This window comes from Ornithorhynchus anatinus, chromosome X2 (assembly GCF_004115215.2).
Source record: "Ornithorhynchus anatinus isolate Pmale09 chromosome X2, mOrnAna1.pri.v4, whole genome shotgun sequence".
NCBI classification, from domain to species: Eukaryota; Metazoa; Chordata; class Mammalia; order Monotremata; family Ornithorhynchidae; genus Ornithorhynchus; species Ornithorhynchus anatinus.
Genome location: NC_041750.1, coordinates 6,429,033 through 6,451,919, shown reverse-complemented (window position 1 = coordinate 6,451,919; position 22,887 = coordinate 6,429,033). Strand labels below are relative to the sequence as shown.

At 47.4% G+C, this 22,887-nt stretch overlaps 1 long non-coding RNA gene across 2 annotated transcripts in view; it reads left to right on the top strand.

The window, feature by feature from the left end:
• Positions 1-9,648: 9,648 nt before the first annotated feature.
• Positions 9,649-22,887, top strand: part of LOC114807307 — a 73,953-nt gene continuing 60,714 nt past the window's right edge. For both annotated transcript variants that reach the window (XR_005659588.1, XR_003755351.2), the window contains exon 1: positions 9,649-9,974. This is a non-coding gene — a long non-coding RNA (uncharacterized LOC114807307). The remainder of the gene's footprint in view (positions 9,975-22,887) is intronic.

Below are 22,887 nucleotides of genomic sequence, written 5' to 3'. Positions count from 1 at the left end.
GGTTATCTTGTATCTACCTCAGCACTTCACACAGTGCTTGGCACACAGTAAAATCTTAACGAATATTATTATTATTGTCACTATTGTTATTTGGACCTGAAAGACTTGATTTCCCTCTCTCCAGGCTCTCTGCCCCTGCCCCCCACCCCCAGGGTCCAGACTGATGAGAATTTTTCTCGAGAATAGGAGATCCCACAGCTTCCCCTTAGTTGCCTGTTCCAGTGTCTTACCCCTTTCCTTATCAGGAAATTGTTTTTATGAGATGTTCTTACCCTTGACTCTATTTATTGCCATTGTTCTTGTCTGCCTGTCTCCCCCGATTAGACTGTAAGCCCGTCAAACGGCAGGGACTGTCTCTATCTGTTGCCGACTTGTACATTCCAAGCGCTTAGTACAGTGCTCTGCACATAGTAAGCGCTCAATAAATACTATTGAATGAATGAATGAATGAATGAAATAGGCCCTTCGAATCCCTCCCGTCCCCCACCCCATCCGTGGTTTAGGCTTTGGAGAGTCACTCAATTCTCAGTTGCTGCTTCTGAGGCAGAGCCGGGCGGGCCTGATCCAGGCCTCTCGCAGCCTGCAGCCTCGTTGTGTGAGTGAAGCGGAGAGATGAATGAACGAATGGTGGAGCAGATGAGTGGAAGTTGCTGAATCTGGGGAGGGAAGGAAAGGGGAGTCAGGGAATGAATGGAGGCTAGGGGATGAGTGAATGAAATGCTGAGCTGAATGGGAAGTGGAAGTATGGGGTAGGGGGGGCTAAGGAAGTCTCTGGCAGAGTGGGGGTGCTAGGGAAGCAGCATGGCTCAGTGGAAAGAGCACGGGCTTGGGAGTCAGAAGTCATGGGTTCAAATCCTGGCTCTGCCACTTGTTAGCTGTGTGATTTTGGGCAAGTGACTTCACTACTCGGTGCCTCAGTTACCTCATTTGTAAAATGGGGATTAAGACTTTGAGCCCCACGGGGGACAACCTGATTCCCTTGTATCTACCCCAGAGCTTAGAACAGTGCTTGGCACATAGTAAGCGCTTAACAATTACGAACATTATTATTATTATTATTATTAGCTGTCCATTTGAGCAGGAGTATAGATTGGGTTGGCCTGGGAAAGAAGTGACTGAGGGCACTAGGAAGCTGGAAACATTTTCTGTCCCCCACTTTGCTAGATGTTCAGAAAAGCACATGATTTTTACAATTAAAATAAGATCAAAGAAGCTACTGAATCATTTACAAGGAGAAACCAAAAGGAGGAATAAAAATGCTGGGACAGACCCCCCCTTCCTCCTCCCCTACACACACACACACCGATCGGTCTATTTCCGTCAAACTTAATCTCCACCAGACTAACATCTGAAAGTGGTTTCCATGGTAACAACATCTTTCTCCCCACCCTCCCCATCAACTTCTCTATTAAACCCTCTCTTTTCTGACAGAACAAACCAGGTCTGGCTTTGCTGGAAGCTGCACTTCTCCCCCACTTAGGTATTCTGGGGACAAAAGGGCTCTGGCAAAGCAAGAGGCAAGATCAGAGCAAACCGGAGAGAGCTGTAATGAGTTGCCTATGTGGTCAGGTGGGAGAGGCCCAGGGAAGGGGGCATTCCCAGAGCTGGAGTTCCAGGAGAACTGGGGTGCAGGAAGCATCTCCCCCAAAGGGCTTGGTGAGGACTGAGTTGCTAAGGTGTAGGAGGCCATCCTTCTCTGGCTGACTGTTGTTGTTAATGGTGTTTATGTGCTTATTGGGTGCCAGGCACTGTCCTAAGTGCTGGGGAAGATAGGGGCAGGGACTGAGTCCAACCTGATTAATTTGTATCTACCTCAGCGCTTAGGACAGTGCTTGGCACATAGTAAGTGCTTAACAAGTATTATTATTATTAATAATCAGGTTCGACACAGTCCATGTCCCACATGGGGCTCACAGGCCCAGAAAAGTGAAGTGACATGTCCAAAATCACACAGCAGACAAGGGGCAGAGCTGGGATTAGAATAATAATAATAAAAAATAAATAATTATGCTATTTTTAAAGCGCTTACCATGCGCCAAGCACTGTACTAAGCACTGGAGTGGATACAAGCAAACTGGGTTGGACAGTCCCTGTCCCACGAGGGTCTCTCGATCTCAATCCCCATTTTACAGATGAGGTAACTGAGGCACAGAGAAGCAAAGCGACTCGCCCAAGTTCACACAGCAGAAAAGTGGTGGAGCTGGGAATAGAACCTATGACCGTCTGCCTTCCAGACCTGTGCACTACCTGTTTGGACACACTGCTTCTCTTCTGGTCTGGCTCTAGTGTTTCCTCTAGAGGCTTGGGGGCTGCTCACCCTGGAGCCTGCACTTGGGGCTGGGGAGAATACTAGGAAATGAAGAACCTGCTACAATTTAAGCTCATTTTTTCCTGGTGTGTCTCTGGGGAGATTGAGAGCTGCTGGCTCACCTAGGAGTAGAGTTGTGCTTCAGTCCATAGATGCTATTGGCATCAGTGAGACAGCATCCATGAGTGTGAGAGTCTTTGGGAGAGAATCTATGGCACACTGGTAGGCTTTGTTCATGGAAGGGAATGTGTCGGTTTATTGTTATTGTGTACTCTCCCAAGTGCTTAGTACAGGGCTCTGCACCCAGTAAGCACTCAAAAAATACGATTGAAAGAATGAATGAATGAATGAATGAATGGAAATTCAGCAGTGCACCTTTTCCGACCCCTTCTCGCCCCCCTTCCATACTTCCAGGTAGGTCTCCAGTCCCTCTCCTGACCGTAAAGCTAAAGGTAGCCTGGTTTGGAGAATTGTGAGATCCGTGGCAGTTTTGGAGACACAAAAGTAGAAAAGATGACTCCTGCCAAGGGATCAGGCTCTGGATGGCTTTTTCAGGAGCTGCCTGGTTCAGGCAGGGCAGATCTTGCTCCCCAAACCTAGCCCAGATCGGTGGAAAACCCTAGTTAGCCCGGGCAGATAGTGCAGCCCAGTCTACTGAGGCCTTGGGATTACATGTCGGCACTACATGCTGAGGCCCTTTTGCAGCCTCGGGGAGGAGTTGAAAGCCCTGGGAAAATTCCAGAGGTGAGGTTGGACACCTCCTCCCATCAACATGAAGCACTGCAGCTTGGTTGCCTCCTTCTCCTGGGGAAGGTGGGGAAGGGCCCCGAGCAGGAGGAAGTCGGGCCGGGGCGGGGGAACTGGGAACCAGAAAAAGGGGAGACTTTCCAGGAGAGGGGGGTGAACTTGACTCACCAGCTAGGAAGCTTCTACTTTCATGCAATAATGTCTAAGGTGATAACGGTGGTATATGTTAAGGGCTTGCTATGTGCCAGGCACTGCGCTAGGGTAGATACAAGATAATCAGATACGACGTAGTCCCCGCCCCACACGGGGCTCACAGTCTAAAGGGGAGGACAGGTATTTGAGTTCCATTTTACAGATGAAGTTTAGGCACAGAGGTGTCAAATGACTTGCAACAAGGTCACACAGCAGGCAAGTGGCAGAATGAGGATTAGAACCCAGTTCTTTTGACTCCCAGTCTCTGGCTCTTTCCACCGGGTCACGCTGCTTCTCTGGTGTGGGGCAGAAATGCACTCTGGGGATCTTACCCTTGGGCTCCTCTCATTTCCTCCCTGGTCCTGTGACTGGTCTGTGAGCCACACAAACAGGCTAATCTCCCCCAGTTAAGGGCTATTTCTATTTCCAAAACCCAGGCCTCTTTGCACTGGGTCTCTACCTGCCCCTCAGTAAAAATGCTCAGGATTGCTCAAACTCTTTTCAGGTTCCAGAAGCTCAGCTTCTTCCATCCTTCCAACTGCAAGTGGCAGTGTTGGACTTTTAAAACTCTATTAACAGGACGAGTGAGAGCCAGCTTCGAATGGTCCACGATCTGCATCTGAAGATATGATGGCTTGAACTAGGATGATTCATTTGGGGTAGATTAGCATTAGGGCACACACTCAGGGGTGTAAGAAAGGAATTTTTTTTTTAAACTAGCTGAAATGCTCTGTTCTTTTGTCTCCCTCTCTGGCTCTCCATCTCTGCCTTTATTTCTCTCCAGCATTCCACCTGTTTCTGTTTTAATGTCTGTCTCTGAATCTGCTCCAAGGGTGTCTACTCATGGTTCTGCTCCTTTCTCAATTGGTGTTACTGAAGATATCTAGCCCTGGAGGCCAACACGGCCTGGGATTTAGAAGGACCTGGGTTCTAACCCCATCTCTGCCACTTGACTGCTGTGTAACCTTGGCTGAGTCACTTTACTTCTCTGGGAATCAGTCCCTTCATCTGTAAAATGGGGATTAAGACTGAGTCCCATATGGGACATGGACTGTGTCCAAGTTGATTAGCTTGTATCTACTCCAGCGTTTAGAATAGTGCCTGGCACCTAATAAGCGCTAAAATGCCATAAAAAAGGGCCTATTGACCATCCAGCATGGAGGTCAGCCTCTAATAGGGGCTGAGGCTTAAATGCTTACTTCCTGTGCCCTCCACCCTTGGACAAGCAGAGATGAATTCTGTAATCCACCTTGATCTCCCTGGGAAACCAGGGCCTGCTCGGAAGGCATCTGGGGCAGAACAAGGAAGCCGCTGCCCCCCAAACTCCCATTTGTCTAGCTTCATCTTGCTGGGCTCATCATGAGGAAGCAGGCAGGGCAGCTCTTTCACAGAATTCCAAGGGCCATTATCCTTGGGAGGAGAGAGGAGAGGGAGGCAATAAGAGGGGTTGAAGCAATGTGGTCTAGTGGAAAGAACCCGGCTCTGGGAGTCAGGGGACCTTTGTTCTAATCCCAGCCTAGTGGCCTTGGGCAAGTCACTACATGTCTCTTGGCCTCAGTTTCCTCAACTGTAAAATGGGGATTCAATACCTGTTCTTCCTCCTTCTTAGACAGCGAGCCCCAAGAAGGATAGGGACTGTGTCCGACCTGATTTACTTTACCCTGACACTTAGTACGGTGCCTGACAAATACCATTGTCATTGATGGTTGGCTTGGCTGCTGATTTAATCATCGATGTGCTGCATGGCCATTGTGAATATGGAGCAGGGATGGGCCGCTCTGGATCGGCCGCATCGCTGCCCAAACCCAAGCTTTAATTCTCAAATTTTTCTCTCCTTTCTCCCTCTGGCCTCTTCCTGCCTTTTGAGATTTCCTTTCTTTCGGGGGAGCACAGTGTGTTCAGAATGGAGACCAGTTTATTAGGAAAGCAACACCAGCAAGGGAGGAAACAATGTGTTATTTGGAGCAGGAGTAGATAGACCCACCACCGAGCGAATATGACATCTATGATGTGGTGATCTCATTGGAGCATAGACATGGCACTTGGACTAACACCTGGAGAAGTCATGGAAGCAGTCTGAACCACGAAGATTGGCAAAGTTCCTGGCCCTGCTGGCAAACCTGCTGAGACTTTTTCAAACCACCTGCACCTCACACTGTTGGTAGTGAAGAGATTAAACAGTCAGAAGTAGGGGAGTGCTTGTGAGAGCTATGCCATCAGGTTTCTGAGTTTTCTGACCAAAGAGTCACTCAGGGCATTTCATAGGGTGGCCAGGCTCATCGGGAATCCTGAAAACATTATTTTGTACACATCTCCCCACTCCTCAGAAGCCTCCAGTGGTTGCCCATCCCTCTCTGCATCAAACAGAAACTCTTCACCAGTGGCTTTAAGGCACCAAAACTGCTCTCTCCCCTCTTACCTAACTTTGCTCTTCTCCCACAGCAACCCAGCCCACACTCTTTGCTCCTTTAACACCAACCCAGTTAGCATGCCTCGCCCTCACCTCTCTTGCCATTGACCATTCCTCATGCCCTTCCTCCTGCCTGGAACTCCTTCCCCTTCCAAATCTGGTGGGCCACACCTCTCCCCAGCTTCAAACCCTTCTAGAGTCACATCTCTGAGGCCTTTCCTGTCTAATCTCCCTAGCCTGTTTCTGCCCCCAACTGCCACTTAAACTCTTCCATATCATCTATGCACTTGAGTCCTCACCCCCTCAACCCTTAGATATTGGCTTCCTCCTTTCCCCTCACAGTATTTATGTACATAAGAAGCAGCAGGGCCTAGTGGAAAGAGGATGGGCCTGGGAGTCAGAGGATGTAGGTTCCAATCCTGGCTCTGCCAATGTGTCTGCTGTGTGACCTTGGGCAAGTCATTTAACTTCTCTGGGCCTCAGTTACCTCATCTGTAAAATGGGGATCAAGACTGTGAGCCCCAAGCATGATAAGGGCCATGTCCAACCTAATTACCTTGTATCTATCCCAGTGCTTACAACAGTGGTTGGTACAAAGTAAGTGCTTAACAAATACTACATTATTATTATTATTACATACATATTTTAAAATTTGGTTGCTTCCTCCTACCTGTAAATTTGTTTTAGTGTCCATTTTCCCGGCTAGATTGAAAACCCTCTGAGAGCAGGGATCTTGTCTATCAACCCACATACACTTAATACAGTGCTGTGCATAAAGTCCTCTACTATGCTGGATGGTCTGTAGGCCCTTTTTTATGGCATTTTAGTACTTAGTATGTGCCAGACACTGTTCTAAGCACTGAGGTAGATACAAGCTAATCAACTTGGACGCAGTCCATGCCCCACCCGGGACTCAGTTTTAATCCCCATTTTACAGATGAAGGGACTGAGACACAGCGATGAGGAGCAGGTGGTCACTTTGGCAGTTCATGGGTTTTGTTTATAAAACCACTGCATACATTTTGGGATGAGGCACCCCTGTTGGTCTATGCCCTTGGGGGACCTAGAGTATATGACTAGCAGCTCTAGAATCATTTTCTTTTGTCCAGGCTCTCAGTTCTTAGTGACTGAACTGAGGCTCATCCACTGTTTACAACAGGAGTCTCCCTCATGATCATCATCACTGTTATTACAGAAGAGGAGCCGGCCATGTCCCTGTTCTATTTGCAATTAGAATGGGGGGCAGAGTCTTGAAACTTCTGTGGAAAAGGGCAGAGTCAGGGGGCTGGGATAAGTCTCTTCCAAGGGGAGAGTCCAGCCCAAGCACCTACTCCCTAGCTGGGCTCCACAGGAGCTATCTGTGGGGGAAAGACTGGAGTGTGGAGTTGAGATGTGAATTTCTGCCCTGCATTTTCCCCTCACCTGGTACCAACAGTCATGTTGTTGATCGGATTGGACAATCTGGACGAGGGCTCAGGTTATGTTGTTGATCAGACCGGACAATCTGGATGAGGGCTCAGGTTATGTTGTTGATCAGACTGGACAATCTGGATAAGGGCTCAGGTTGCACCACTCTGCCACGAGAGGACAAGAGCAGGACAAATAGGGCAGCTGCCTGTTCTCCCTCTGTCCGAGCAGGGTCCAGGGGGCCACCTGCTCCTCAGTCCCTTTTAATTACAGCCAAAGTGCTTTCCTCTGTGCCACCTGCTGCTCAGTCTCTCGTAACTGCAGCCTGAATGGGCTCCGTGTGCCCCTTGCTAGAGAAGTGGCATGGAGTAGCGGCTAAGGCATGGGAGTCCCAAGGTCATGGGTTCGAATCCTGACTTTGCCACTCATCTGCCATGCGACTGTGGACATGTCACTCCACTTCTCTGGGCTTCAGTGACCTCATCTATAAAATGGGGATGGAGACTGTGAGCCCCGTATGGGACAGGGACTGTGTGCAACCCGAGTCACTTGTCTCCACCCCTGGGCTTAGAAGAGTGCCAAGCACAAAGTAAGTGCTTAACAAATACCGTAATTATTACGGAGGCAGCGTGGATAGAGCACGGGCCGGGGAGTCAGAAGGTCATGGGGTCTAACCCCCACTTGCCTGCTGTGACCTTGGGCAAGTCACTTCACTGTGCCTCAGTGACCTCATCTGTAAAATGGGGGTTGGGACTGTGTCCAACTCCATTTGCTTGTATCCATTAAAGTGCTTAGTATAGTGCCTGCCCTATAGTAAGTGCTTAAATATTGTTATTATTATTATTATTATTATTATTATTATTGTCAGCACGAGTAGCAGCATGGCTCAAGAGAAGCAGTGTGGCTCAGTGGAAAGAGCCCGGGCTTGGGAGTCAGAGGTCATGGGTTCGAATTCCCACTCTGCTGCTTGCCAGCTGTGTGATTGTGGGCAAGTCACTTCACTCATTCATTCAATAGTATTTATTGAGCGCTTACTATGTGCAGAGCACTGTACTAAGCGCTTGGAATGTACAAATCGGCAACAGATACAGTCCCTGCCCTTTGACGGGCTTACAATCTAATCGGGGGAGACGGGCAGACAAGAACAATGGCAATAAATAGAGTCAAGGGGAAGAACATCTCGTAAAAACAGTGGCAACTAAATAGAATCAGGGTGATGTACATCTCATTTAACAAAATAAATAGGGTGATGAAGATATATACAGTTGAGCGGACGAGTACAGTGCCGAGGGGGTGGGACGGGAGAGGTGGAGGAGGAGAGGGAAAGGGGGGAGAAGAGGGTTTAGCTGCGGAGAGGTGAAGGGGGGGGTAGAGGGAGCAGAGGGAAAATAGGGGGAGCTCAGTCTGGGAAGGCGTCTTGGAGGAGGTGAGCTTTAAGTAGGGATTTGAAGAGGGGAAGAGAATTAGATTGTCGGAGGTGAGGAGGGAGGGCATTCCAGGACCGCGGGAGGACGCGGCCCAGGGGTCGACGGCGGGATAGGCGAGACCGAAGGACGGTGAGGAGGTGGGCGGCAGAGGAGGGGAGCGTGCGGGGTGGGTGGTAGAAAGAGAGAAGGGAGGAGAGGTAGGAAGGGGCAAGGTGACGGAGAACCTTGAAGCCTAGATTGAGGAGTTTTTGTTTGGAGCGGAGGTTGATAGGCAACCACCGGAGGTGTTTAAGAAGGGGAGTGACATGCCCAGATCGTTTCTGCAGGAAGATGAGCCGGGCAGCGGAGTGAAGAATAGACTGGAGCGGGGCGAGAGAGGAGGAAGGGAGATCAGAGAGAAGGCTGACACAGTAGTCTAGCCGGGATATTCACTTCTCTGTGCCTCAGTTCCCTCATCTGTAAAATGGGAATTAAGACTGTGAGCCCAACGTGGGACAACCTGATGACCCTGTATCTACCCCAGCGCTTAGAACAGTGCTCTGCACATAGTAAGCGCTTAACAAATACCAACATTGTTATTATTAATTGCAGTGTGGCCGGGCTCTTCGGCTCCACCTGCTGGAAAATCCGTTGTAATTGCAGCCAGAGCAGGTTCTTAGGTGTCACCTGCTGGTCACAAGTTGTAATTGCCGCCTGAGTGGGATAATAATAATAATAATAATAATAAATGGTATTTGTTAAGCGCTTACTATGTTCCAGACACTACTAAGTGTTGGGGTGGATACAGGCCCTGTACCATAGCCTTAATCCCCATTTTACAGATGAGAGAACTGAGGCACAGAGAAATGAAGTGGTTTGCCCATGGTCACACAGGAGCCAAGTGGCAGAGGGGGATTAAAACCCAGGTCCTTCTGACTCCCAGCCCCGCGCTCTATCCACAAGGCCATCCTGCTTTTCTGGTACCACTAGCTGGTCAGCATTTGTAAATGCAGTCAGAGCAGACCTCTGCTGGCAACTACAACTCTCGACCAGCCCTTTGTGATTGCAACAGGTATGGGTTCTCAGCAACACCTGCTGGTCATTCCTTTGTAATTGCTTTCAGTTGCCGCTTGCTGGTCCATGCCTTGCGGGTTTTTTTGCTTTTGAACTCCACCCCCTCCACTGCCTTAGCACAGGAAAGGGGTGTGATGAAATGTGGGGGAAACGAGCTTCTTCTGCCTTTTACTTTCTGGCTAACAGGAAGTAGAGTGTGAAGCTCTTCTTGGGTTTGATTTTTTGTTCTTTGAGTTATGCTTTTCTCTTTCTCACAAAGGAGTGAGACAAACAAGGTGCCCATCCTCACTGTCAATCAATAGTATTTTCCGAGGGTTTTCTCTGTGCAGGGCACTGGACTGAATGCGTTGGAGAGTTTGATAGAATTAGTGGACATTGCCCCTTCTCTCATGGACCTTCGGGAGGAGGCGGATGCTAAAATGAATTACAGGTAAGGGGAAGCAATAGAGTGTAAGTCTATGTACATAAGTTGATTCTATTTATTGCCATCCCCTTGATTCTCTTTATTGCTATTGTTCTTGTCTGTCCATCTCCCCTGATTAGACTGTAAGCCCGTCAAAGGGCAGGGACTGTCTCTCTCTGTTACCGATTTGTACATTCCAAGTGCTTAGTACAGTGCTCTGCACATAGTAAGTGCTCAAATACTATTGAATGAATAAGTGCAATGGGGATGGGGTGAGTACCTTAATTCTTAGGTGAATTGGAAGTACTTAAGTGGCAGTAGGGAAGAAAATGGGGGTGGGTAGGTGAGAGATTAATCAGGGAAGGCCTCCGGGCGGAGATGGAATTTCAAAAAGGCCTTGAATATGGGGAGAGCAGTGGACTGCCAGATGTGAAGGGGAAGGGATTTGGAGGAAGAAGGGAGGGTGCGAGTGAGAGGTCAGAGGTGAGAGAGATGAGATCAAGGCACAGTGGGTAGGTTGGCTTGAGAGGAAGAAAAGCATGTGAGCTGGGTTGTACTGGGAGAGGAGTGAGGATAAGTAGAAGGGTGGGAAGAGTTGATTGAATGCCTTCTCTGATTATTGAATGCTTGATCAGGTCATGATGGTTATCAATGACACCATTGTCAATAATCATTTTTATGATTCCATCCAGAGTTCTGTTCCTAGACTTGGAAATCTTGAGCGGCCGTGTAGAACCCATTGAGCGGTGGACACATCCTGAGGGGCCTTTAAATCAGATGCTTGGTATGAAACTGCTCAGGGAGAACACACAGGAGGCTCTCAGATGGCTGAATGTGGTAATATGACAGCCAGGCAGCAAAGCTGAGTTGTTCTCAGAGATTTTCCTCATCAGTGCTCAGCCCTTACTGTTTACCCGCCTTGTTACTGTTCATTGTATTTCATAGAGTGTGCACGCTGGCTCAGATGTTTACAGAATCTACCTGGATCTTTCTGTGCTCCCCCCAAAGCAAGTGCTCAATAAATATGATTGATTAATTGGGTCAGGATCCCTGCTCCAATCATCTATGGTGACATGACACATGCATCACATATGTCAACATACAAATATTGCCTCAACAGGAGTCAGATCATTCTTTGGGATTAGACTTTAGTTGGTTGGACTTTTGATTTCTGTCATTCTCAGTTTCTTTTAAAGAGGATCTCGGGGAATGGGGTAGCTGCTAAATGGAGTTTTGAGGGAAAGGTGAATTCTTATCTCACCCCCATCCTTAGCCCTCCCCACTCCACTGCCTTCTGCAAAGCAGAATAGTTTCTCCTCCAGGCCTCATGTGTTTCTTGTCACCATACAGAGGAGTCCAAAGGGACGGGCCGCAGACTCCACCTGGATTCATATGAAGACCAGCGATAGTAGCCAACAAGCTGGGATTTATGGAGTTTGGAAATTTTCTCTCTTCTTGTGCATTGAGCAGTAGGGAGAAAAGAGAAACTCCTAAATCACAAAAAGAGACAGAAATGTGTAAATGAAGGTAGAAAAGGAAAATATCGAGAGAGTGGATCTGTTTCATGTTGTCAGTTACCCTGTAACCCATAGTGGCAGGGACTGGTTTTTTTTTTTCATTTACATTTGTAAATGAGCTATTTAGAGGCTATTTAGCATTGTGTGTGACTAATAAACATGATAAATGCACACTGTTATATAATTAAAAATTAAATCTATACATGCATAAACATAACCCTGACAATCTTCCATTAAGAACATCAAATGTAATTCTTTGGGCTTGGAGCAGGTGCATTTTGCCATTCCAGGCTTATTTGTTTGCCACCAACCCCGAACTCCCCCTGTCTGTTATTTTTGGATTGTGAGGGCCCCCACCACTGGGGGGAAGGGGAGAGGGTCTATATCTCATCTGTGTTCTTTTTTTCCCCAGCATTTAGTACAGTGCTTTGCACACAAGCACTTAAATACTGTTAATGCTACTACTATCAGATCACTCCTTTGGTCAGTTGTCTCTTCTTTCCTTTGGTTACACCTGACTGCTTGTGGATAGAGGAGTACAAACCATCGACAAGGTCAAAAATCTAAATTTGCTCATTACCAAACTCACTTGTAGACAAATCACCAGAGCAGGCTGGATCTGATTGTTCAGAACAGCCTTCCCTCCCTCCCTTCCCTCTCTCCAAATGGACAAGTTCTCAGCCAGGTTGTGACAGTCACTCAAGCTAGCTCTGTACATAGAGATCAAGGGAGTGAACCTCAAAAGTTGGTAGAGCATATAAAAACTAATTTCTGGGCCCCCATCCCATTAGGCAATCTAATCTGCATAAATACCAGGTACTTGGCTCGTGGCTCCACCTGGAACCCAGCTAATCACAGGAGAGGAGTGATACAGGTAGTGTGGCTAAGCCCGTTGTTGGGTAGGGATTGTCTCTGTTGCCAAATTGTACTTTCCAACTGCTTAGTACAGTGCTCTGCACATGGTAAGTGCTCAATAGATATGATTGATTGAATGAACGCTGACTAAATGAGAAGCAGCTTGGCCTGGTGGATAGAACATGGGCCTGGGAGTCAAAGACCTGGGTTCTAATCCTGGCTCAGCCACATGTCTGCTGAGTGATCTCGAGCAAGTCACTTCACTTCTCTGGGCCTCTGCTTCCTCATCTGTAAAATGGGGATTAAGACTGTGAGCCCCATGTGGGACATAGACTGTGTCCAAGCTGATTAGCTTGTATCTACCCTAGTGCTTAGTGCAGCACCTGGCACACAGTAAGCATTTAACAAATACCCTAAAAAAAAAGAGGAATGGGGAAAGAAGAGGGGGTGAGGTAGCTGAGGGGGAAAAGCCCTCTGGCCATCTGAAGTTAGTTGGGATTGAGCCATCCTTGGGATTGGATGCTGGAGAAGAGTTGTGTGGGTAAGGGTCCAGAGGCTAAGATTTCAGGGAGTGAAATCATGTATCTTTATATATTATAAATTATTCATATTAACGTCTGGCTCCCCCCTCTAGACTGTGAGCTCATTATGGGAAGGGACCATGCTTGCCAATTCTGTGGTACTCTCAGTTCAGTGCTCTGCACATAGTAATACCAGTGGCTGATCGAGCGAGTGGCAAAAAATGAATGAGGGGAAGCGGCAGCAGTTTCATCCTGTTTTCCAGAAATCCTCAGAGAAGAATTTTTTTGGGGGGTTGGGGGTAAGGGGGATGAATTTGGAACCTGGGATTTCCCAAGAGAGGCTGAGGATAACAGGGGGGGAAGGGATTAGAAGACTTCCTGGGGAAAGGGAAAGTTAACCCTTGACGGAAGAAGTGTCAGTTAAGAAATAGGTGGTTTGGACCAGACTTTGAAAATCTTTGTTACCTAATTAGATCCATTTAGACGAAATCTGGTTTTCTACTGAAAATCAATTAGCTTTTATTTTCTATGTCTGGGTTGGATAGGAGGACGTGGCTGGCTCCTGGTTGCTGGAGGGAACCTTTGCCTGGAAGCTGAGAGGGAGGGAGAAAAGACCTCTCTGAACTTCTTGCAGCCAGCCTTGGGAGGGAGGATTATTTCTGATTGGATGGGGAATCAACTTGGTTTGATTGGCGATTGCCTTCTGTCACAAAGAGATTGATTCTTTTCAATCAGAAGCTGGCTTTAAGCGAATAAAGGCACAACTGGGCTTCTCTACTGCTTCCACCTTCAAGGGAGGGAGACGCTAGACTAATGGTGCCACTTCTTCCTGACTGGTGTGAGAAGCAGAGTGGGCTAGTGGAAAGAACACGGTCCTGGGTGTAGGGAGATCCCAGCTCCCCCACTTGTGTGCTGTGTGACCTTGGGCAAGTCACTGAACTTCTCTGTGCCTCACATTTCTCATCTGTAATATGGGGATTAAATACCTGTTCTCACCCCCACCCACCTTAGACCATGGAACAGGGACTGGGTCCAATCTGATTATTTTGTGTCCATCCCAGTGCTTGACATAGTAAGCCCTAATACCACTATTATTATTTTTTTCTTTTTTAAGATTTGCTTAAACTGACAATGATGATGCTAATGATGGTATTTGTTAAATGCTTACTATGTATCTAGCACTGTTCTAAATGCTGGGGTAGATGCAAGATAATCAGGTTGAATACAGTCCCTGTTCCCCGTGGGGCTCAGTCTTAATCCCCATTTTACAGATGAGGTAACTGAGGCACAGAGAAGTGAAGTGACTTGCCCAAGGTCACACAACAGACAAGTGGCAGAGCCCCAGGCCCGGGCTCCTAAAGGTTGTTCCATTTGACCATTAGTTGCTTGATTGTTGATTTGTTCAGAGTCATGTGAATCTGATGGCATTCCTGCAGAAATGTTACAAGCACAGAAGGGACTTAAGCCTCAAACATCTGCACAAGCTTGCCCTCGATCTATGGAGTGCCCCTAGGTTTTCCATCACTCCTGTTTTTCACAATGTGTTGTGGATAGAATGCTGTTGAGGATTAGGGAATGTCACTAGATTGGAAGTGGCCATCTAGTCCTGCTAGATTGTCAACTCCTTGAGGGCAGAGATCTTATATCTACTAACTCTATTGTACTCTCAATCCATCAGTGGTATTTATTGAGAGCTTACCGTGCAGAGCACAGTAAAAAGGGCTTGGGAGAGTACAAGACTTGGTAAACACGATCCCTGCCCTTAAGGAGTTAGTATGGTGCTCTGTACAGAGTAAGCACTCAATAAACATCACCAATTGATTGCCAAGAGCCTGTTTGGATAGAGCATGAAGAAACTGTGGTGTTTGTGTGAGTTTTCTCAAGACTGTAAGCTCCTTGTGGGCAGGGAACCTATCTACCAACTCTGTTATGTTGTACTCTCCCAAGTACTTAGTACAGTGTTCTGCACACAGTAAGCATTCCATAACTGCCATTTATTTTCTTTAGAGGGTTCGTCAGGAATCACTGTGCTGTAGCAGAAACGAGTGTGTAGAAGAAATGCCCCCAGACTTCAAGACATCACCACCTTTAATAAGGAAGGGGAGAAAGCTAACTGAAAGCTACTAGGGAATCTCACTGCTTTCCACAGTGTGCAAGGTGCATAGGCTGCTGAAGAATATAATAATAATAATGTTGGTATTTGTTAAGCGCTTACTATGTGCAGAGCACTGTTCTAAGCACTGGGGTAGATACAGGGTCAGCAGGTTGTCCCACGTGAAGCTCACAGTTAATCCCCATTTTACAGATGAGGGAACTGAGGCACAGAAAAGTTAAGTGACTTGCCCACAGTCACACAGCTGCCAAGTGGCAGATCCGGGATTCGAACCCATGAACTCTGACTCCCAAGCCCGGGCTCTTTCCACTGAGCCACGCTGCTTCTCAATATAGTCACCTCTTGAATCGTAGTATGGCTTCCGACCAAAGCCCAGCGAGAATAATCTTTGCAGATGCAGGAAGAGTGCTGGGGGCAACAAGAAGACCTCAAATCAGGGCTCTGGCAATAATCAACCTCACTCAATTGCCCGGAGAAATTCACCAAGGTCTGTAGGCTAGTCCATGATGGTATGGTTGGCAGGGTTAGAGATGAGGATGCCCTGTCCAAAGCTTTCCCCATCAACTTGGCAGGGTTAGAGATGAGGATGCCCTGTCCAAAGCTTTCCCCATCAACCTTGGCACAATGTAGGAAGGTGTAGTTGGTTCAGTCCTGTTCAATAATACCGTGAGTTTGTATGGAGCTTTAAGTTTTTCAAAGTGCTTTCATATCAGTTGTCCTATTTTATCCTCGCGACATCCATCCCTGTGTGGTAGGAAGAGTCAGGTATTATTATCCCCATTTACAGATGGAGAGAAGAGAACCAGAAGGGTTGTTCAAGGTCACACACCTGACTAGTGGCAGAGCTGCAACTAGAACCCAGGTCTGCTGACTCCCAGTCTCACGTCCTACTAGGGCATACTGTTCAGCCTATTTTATGCCTCCGTGTTGGAACATCCAGTGAGGGATCTGGAAGCTGGCATCAGAATATGCTTCCAATCCACTCTGAAAATCCTCCAACTCAACAGGCTACAAGCATCGTTAAAACACCTGGAGTCTGTGGTTCACTAACTGCTGAATCACTTTGAAGATGCAGCACAACTCCGTGGTCTGACAGTGTCAGAGGAAAATCAAAATAATGTATTCTACATCTGGGAAATTCTACATACAACCCTCAGCAACACAGAATTCAAAGCAGTCACTGAATTCTGCTACTCAGGCAGTGTAACATACAATAGTGCATGGATAAACAAAAGGCCTGAAAACAGAATCGAAAGGCCAGAACAGCTTTTGGAAAACTAAGAGGGTGTTGACAATAGGGCACCACTATGGTCAAGTGAAAGGAGTATATGCAAGCCAGGAGTGTGGAATAAACAATTTAAAGACTCAGTGAAGTAGTCAAACAATAGTCTGTTTTAAGGAGACCATCAAGCAGCAGATAGACAAGTCTGGAGGGGTAGCAATCAGGAGAGGGATAGCTCTTCTTGAGTTGAAGTCTCTTGAAGATTAGGACATATGAAGAGGCAGGCTCAAAACTAGAGGCAGACTGGTGTGGGGCAAATGCATCAGTGTAGCAAGGAACAATCTTTACATGCATATATTACAGAAGGGAGGATCCATCTCATATTCTCTCTTTGTCTCTGTCTCTCTCTCACACACATACACCCACACACCCACCTACCCCTAGGATCACACCATCCACTTCATTGTCTCCATCTTCAGTGTTTATTGGGCATCCACTGTGAGCAGAACATTCAGTGTACAGGATGCTTTGAAAACAAAGGACACCTATATAGTGGCTTTTTTTAGAGGTCCCTCTGTCTCTCTGCCTCCCCATTGTCTAAGCTGGGGGAGAGGGTGGTTGTTGCCTTAAGTTGACAGGATGAACTTGTTGCTTATCTGGTGGAGTTACAGGTTTTAGTTTTTCACTGACAGCCTTTCACGTCACTAGGTGACCTATTTGTGTGTTAGTCATGGTGGACCACCTAGATTTCCTGTTGATTTCTTTAGGCCAAACTGGCTTCTGGGGAACTTGGGCACTGGAGACAGTGGAGTCTGAGGGGTGAGGTTTTTTTTTTTAAATCATCAAACTACTAAGCTGTATTGTCACTGAGGATCTGCTGTGCTGCCTGCCCCTTGGTTTCTGGAATGGTGCCCTTTTCTCTTTCCTACTGCCAGAAGACACAGTGCCTAAGGTTTGTTACTAAGGAAATGTATTTCACTCAAAATTACATGTTTAGTTGTGAACTGTCAGCAGGTGAAACACAGGAAGCTGTGACAAAGGGGATATGAATAGTCGTAAAAAAAAGGACCCGGCCACGAACAGAGCTTAGTCATTTGCTATCGTTCCATCCTTTTTTTGGCTTGTTTTTACAGATATCCATTTCAGTGAAATGAGATGATTAATGTATCAAAGAAGGCTGTCAGAATGCTCACGCCTATTTCCCAGAACCTGATTCACACCCAGAACACTGCTGGTGTCTTTGGGCGAGTTGTTTTGACCACCTTTGACAACCTCCTGCCATCTTCTCAACCCCCTGCCACCTCCCTGTCATCACCCATCTCACCTGCCAGACAAATGTCCTCCAGCTCAGGATTCCCAGAGGTTGAATCCATCCACCTGGGTGCTGCTGCTTTTTTAAAAAAATGATATTTAAGTACTTACTATATGCCAGACACTGTACAAAGCGGTGGGATAGATACAAGCTAATCAGATTGGACACAATCCCTGTCCCACATGGGGCTCACAGTTTTACTCCACATTTTACAGATGAGGTAACCTAGGCACAGAGAGGTGAAGTGATTTGCCCAAGGTCACACAGCAGGCAAGTGGCAGAGATTTGTTACCAAGTCAACTTGAGCATTTTCTTCTTGGTTGCAAGGCTGAACTTTTTTGTATTTTGTTTTAAGCAGCTGCTCTGACTGCTTGGGGGTCATTTTGGGAACTGTGAACCTACCCTTTGCTCCTTGATCTCTGATTTGGTTCTCCCTCTGCTACCCACATCTTTCAGATGTTGTTCATTCATTCAATAGTATTTATTGAGTGCTTACTATGTGCAGAGCAGTGTACTAAGCGCTTGGGATGAACAAGTCGGCAACAGATAGAGACAGTCCCTGCCGTTTGACGGGCTTACAGTCTAATCGGGGGAGACGGACAGACAAGAACAATGGCAATAAATAGAGTCAAGGGGGAAGAACATCTCATAAAAACAATGGCAACTAAATAGAATCAGGGTGATGTACATCTCATTAAACAAAATAAATAGGGTCTTAAAGATATACAGTCGAGTGGATGAGTACAGTGCTGTGGGGATGGGAAGGGAGAGGTGGAGGAGCAGAGGGGAAAGGGGAAAATGAGGGTTTAGCTGCGGAGAGGTAAAGGGGGGATGGCAGAGGGAGTAGAGGGAGAAGAGGAGCTCAGTCTGGGAACGCCTCTTGGAGGAGGTGAGTTTTAAGTAGGGTTTTGAAGAGGGAAAGAGAATCAGTTTGGCGGAGGTGAGGAGGGAGGGCGTTCCAGGACCGTGAGGGGACGTGACCCGGGGGTCGACGGCGGGATAGGCGAGACCGAGGGACGGTGAGGAGGTGGGCGGCAGAGGAGCGGAGCGTGCGGGGTGGGCGGTAGAAAGAGAGAAGGGAGGAGAGGTAGGAAGGGGCAAGGTGATGGAGACCCTCAAAGCCTAGAGTGAGGAGTTTTTGTTTGGAGCGGAGGTTGATAGGCAACCACTGGAGTTGTTTAAGAAGGGGAGTGACATGCCCAGATCGTTTCTGCAGGAAGATGAGCCGGGCAGCAGAGTGAAGAATAGACCGGAGCGGGGCGAGAGAGGAGGAAGGGAGGTCAGAGAGAAGGCTGACACAGTAGTCTAGCCGGGATATAACGAGAGCCCGTAACAGTAAGGTAGCCGTTTGGGTGGAGAGGAAAGGGCGGATCTTGGCGATATTGTAGAGGTGAAACCGACAGGTCTTGGTAACGGATAGGATGTGTGGGGTGAACGAGAGAGATGAGTCAAGGATGACACCGAGATTGCGGGCCCGAGAGATGGGAAGGATGGTCGTGCCATCCACGGTGATAGAGAAGTCTGGGAGCGGACCGGGTTTGGGAGGGAAGATGAGGAGCTCAGTCTTGCTCATGTTGAGTTTTAGGTGGCGGGCCGACATCCAGGTGGAGACGTCCTGGAGGCAGGAGGAGATGCGAGCCTGAAGGGAGGGGGAGAGGACAGGGGCGGAGCTGTAGATCTGCGTGTCATCTGCGTAGAGATGGTAGTCAAAGCCGTGAGAGCGAATGAGTTCACCGAGGGAGTGAGTGTAAATGGAGAACAGAAGAGGGCCAAGAACTGACCCTTGAGGAACTCCAACAGTTAAAGGATGGGAGGGGGAGGAGGCTCCAACGAAGGAGACCGAGAATGACCGGCCAGAGAGGTAAGAGGAGAACCAGGAGAGGACAGAGTCCGTGAAGCCAAGGTGAGATAAGGTATGGAGGAGAAGGGGATGATCGACAGTGTCAAAGGCAGCAGAGAGGTCAAGGAGGATCAGAATGGAGTAGGAGCCATTGGATTTGGCAAGAAGGAGGTCATGGGTGACCTTAGAGAGAGCAGTCTCGGTAGAGTGGAGGGGACGGAAGCCAGATTGGAGGGGGTCTAGGAGAGAATGGGAGTTAAGGAATTCTAAGCATCGATTGTAGACGACTCGTTCTAGGATTTTGGAAAGGAAGGGTAGTAGGGAGATAGGGCGATAACTGGAGGGGGAAGTGGGGTCAAGAGCGGGTTTTTTTAGGATGCTCAATGTTGTTACATTGAGCAGCTGGTTCTCTCACCCTGGTTCTGCCCTGTGGCATAATAGATAGAGCTTGGGCCTGGGAGTCAGAAGGTCATGGGTTCTAATCCTGGCTCTGCCACTTGTCTATGTGAACTTGGGTAAGTCACTTCACTTCTCAGGGCCTCAGTTACCTCATCTGTGAAATGAGGATTGAGACTGTGAGCCCCATGTAGGACAGCAACAGTGTCCAAACCGATTTGCCTGTATCCACCTCAGTGCTTAGTATAGTACCTGGCACATAGTAAGCACTTAAAAATGTACCATAATTATTATATTATTTTCATAAACCTGACAGCTTTAAATTGAACAAGGGCAAGAAAACTCAAAAGCCACAATCACAGCAACACACCTCTGCTGGGTGGGACATGGGAGGGAGGAGAATGGATGACAGCAGGATACCCAGACAGCTGCTGGGTGTGGGCTGGAGTTGAAGGGAATAGGAAACACACAATCCAGGAGGGCAGAAAAAACATTTTAAAGACTTGGTGAAGCACAGTCTCAAACAATGTGACTGAGAAGTGGACAGAAACTGGGAGAGGAGTTGCTCGTTGCTTGCCTAGAGGAAAAGCTTAGTGAAAATTGGAACTTTAGGAGGCAGAGTTGAAAGCAGAGATAGACCTGCTGTGGGACAACAAGGATTTTGCCATACCTGTGGACAATGTAGGAGGGTGGGTCGATCTCACAATGATCTTTTCAGCCACATTCATAGATTTGGATAGGACCTTGCTGTCAGAAGGGTCATTTTTGGATGTTAACAGCTCTGTGTGTATTTCCAAAGTGTTAAATACAGTTCTCTTCACATAGTGGGAGCTCCACAAGTGGTGTTAATAATGATAATCCATTCCCATCCTGTCAGGAATTTTTTCCTTAATTCTAATTTAAACCCTCCACTCTATATCTCAAACCTATTCCCTGTCATTCTATCCTTAGTGGAGAGGGAATAGCTCAGATGTCACTTTACCTCTCAGAAGCCTGAAACCAATTTTTCCATTTGGGAGTGGAGCTTATCTGCAAGTCTCATAGATTCAGAGACTCTGGGCATCATGGCTAAGATCTGAGCCCAGATGCTGGGAAGGCTGCATCAACCCAAACTTAACCCTTAAATCTTCAGAGGTTCACTCAGCCTCAATGTCAGTTCCCACTGAAGTCTGGGATTTCAGAGACTTGACTCTTGGCTGGGTCAGGATATTTCAGGGGCTTAGGATATACAAGTTTGAAAACCCACTGTGAATATATTGCTTAGCTCCAGTTCTTACATTGTGCACAAATTCCTTAGGGAGAGGGTTTCTGGAAGTCATCAGTGGAGAAAAAGCCTGCACAGCTAAGCAGCCCAGAGAGCCACAGCCTCATTGCCCACTTCAAAAGTGAGTCTGCCATTGCACTGATGTTGCATTGGCCTCACTTGGTCTGCAGTGGGGAGACCAGCCTGCTCTTTCTCTTTGGGGCTTTCTAAAGGCTCTCCACAGTTTGGGTCACAATCTGGCCCCATCTCTTAGATGTGTATCATTTTCCTTAGGCAATCTCTTTAGGGTAACCACTGGCTGCAGCCACGCTGCCCACCGTCCATATTTTTATTTAAATAAATACACAATGATAACTGTTAGTAAGCATGTAAAAACATAAAAACTGTGTATTTACTTTGTTGGGAATGGCTAGTGCTTGAACTCCAGGCAATTCCTTGCAATATCCATAGGTTGGGTTTTTTTTTTCCCTTTAGATGCCTTCCCTGAAAGAGCCCTCTTTTCTCCAATTCCCCCTCTCTTCTGTGTCACCTATACAGTTGGATCTGTACCCTTTAAACACTTGATATTTGTCCCACAGTACTTACTTACATATCCATAATTTATTTAATGTCCGTCTCCCGCTCTAGACTGTAAGCTCCTTGTGGGCAAGGGATTGTTTTTACTGACTCTGTTGTAGTCAAGGGGGCAAGGTGATCGAGTGCTTTTTGTACTTTCCTAAATGCTTAGTACAGTGTTCTGCACTCAATAAATACCACTGATTGATTTGAAAGGGGATCTGTGTTTAGAGTTTGCTCACCTCATCAAGTCATGAGCTTACCTTGTGCAGGGAGTGAGGGCAGCACTGAATGCACTATTATGACCCCTGTGGTGTGGTGCTTGGAAAGGGTAGAGGGCACTGAGTCAAAATAGGCACACTAGTTTGACTTGTCTTTCCTTTTTTCCTTGCCCATGGAGGTGATAGTCATTGGGGCCCCAAGCAACAAGATTGGCAGAATAGTTGCCTCTGGAGATGGTGCAGGAACAAGGAATAAGCCAAGAGCAGTCAAACTCTCCCATCCCTCGGGGGATTTGCTCTACTTACACTCTATGTGGTATGTGCCTGAAAAGGATCAGCTTTTGTTTCCAAGATTAAAAAAGTCATTTTTTATTTAATTCAGTAAAAACGTGGGGTGGGGATGGGGATTGACAAGAGGATATCTGGAATTCTTTAGTGCCCTCAGTGGCCACCCTAGTTCCTACCTGGCTCTAATTCCACCATCCTCCCTGTCAAACGAGTCTGTAACTTTGGCATTATCCTTGACTCATCTCTCTCCTTCAAACCCACCACTCGTGTGGACCCTGGGCACAGCCCTGACTCCAAATGTAAAAATAAGATGGGTGCATGAGGGCAAAAAGGCTGGAAATCTTTTATCTGCCATGTTTTGGCAAAGAATCAGATGAGAATTTGGCTCTGGTTTTTCTCCGAGATTGTAGAAGGTTCGGCTCCTTTTCCTTACGTAGATGGAAACTGAGGCTGGTTTGGTGCAAGTCCAGAAATGGGGTCTTCTTGAGAAAAGGATGTGTATGTGTTCCAACCTATTTCCCCCCTTCACCCACTTCGTCCCCTGCCTCTGTTGAAACGGCTGAGCAGCTTTCTGTAGGTCTTAGGAGCCCTGCTTGGGGACCCGGGGAGCCCTCCTGGACCCTCCCCACATTTGCAATCTTCCATAGCAACACTGTTGACCTCCTGGAGAGGCCAGGGGAGGGAGAACACTCAGCACATAACTAATGTTGTAATGTACGCAGGCAGCTCTGCACTCGCGGTTCCTGTAAATGGCGAGAACAGTTCCAGGAACATCAGGAAGGTGATTGTTAGTGCAAAGGACAGACCCATTTTATCAATTCTTTTAAATGCCAGAG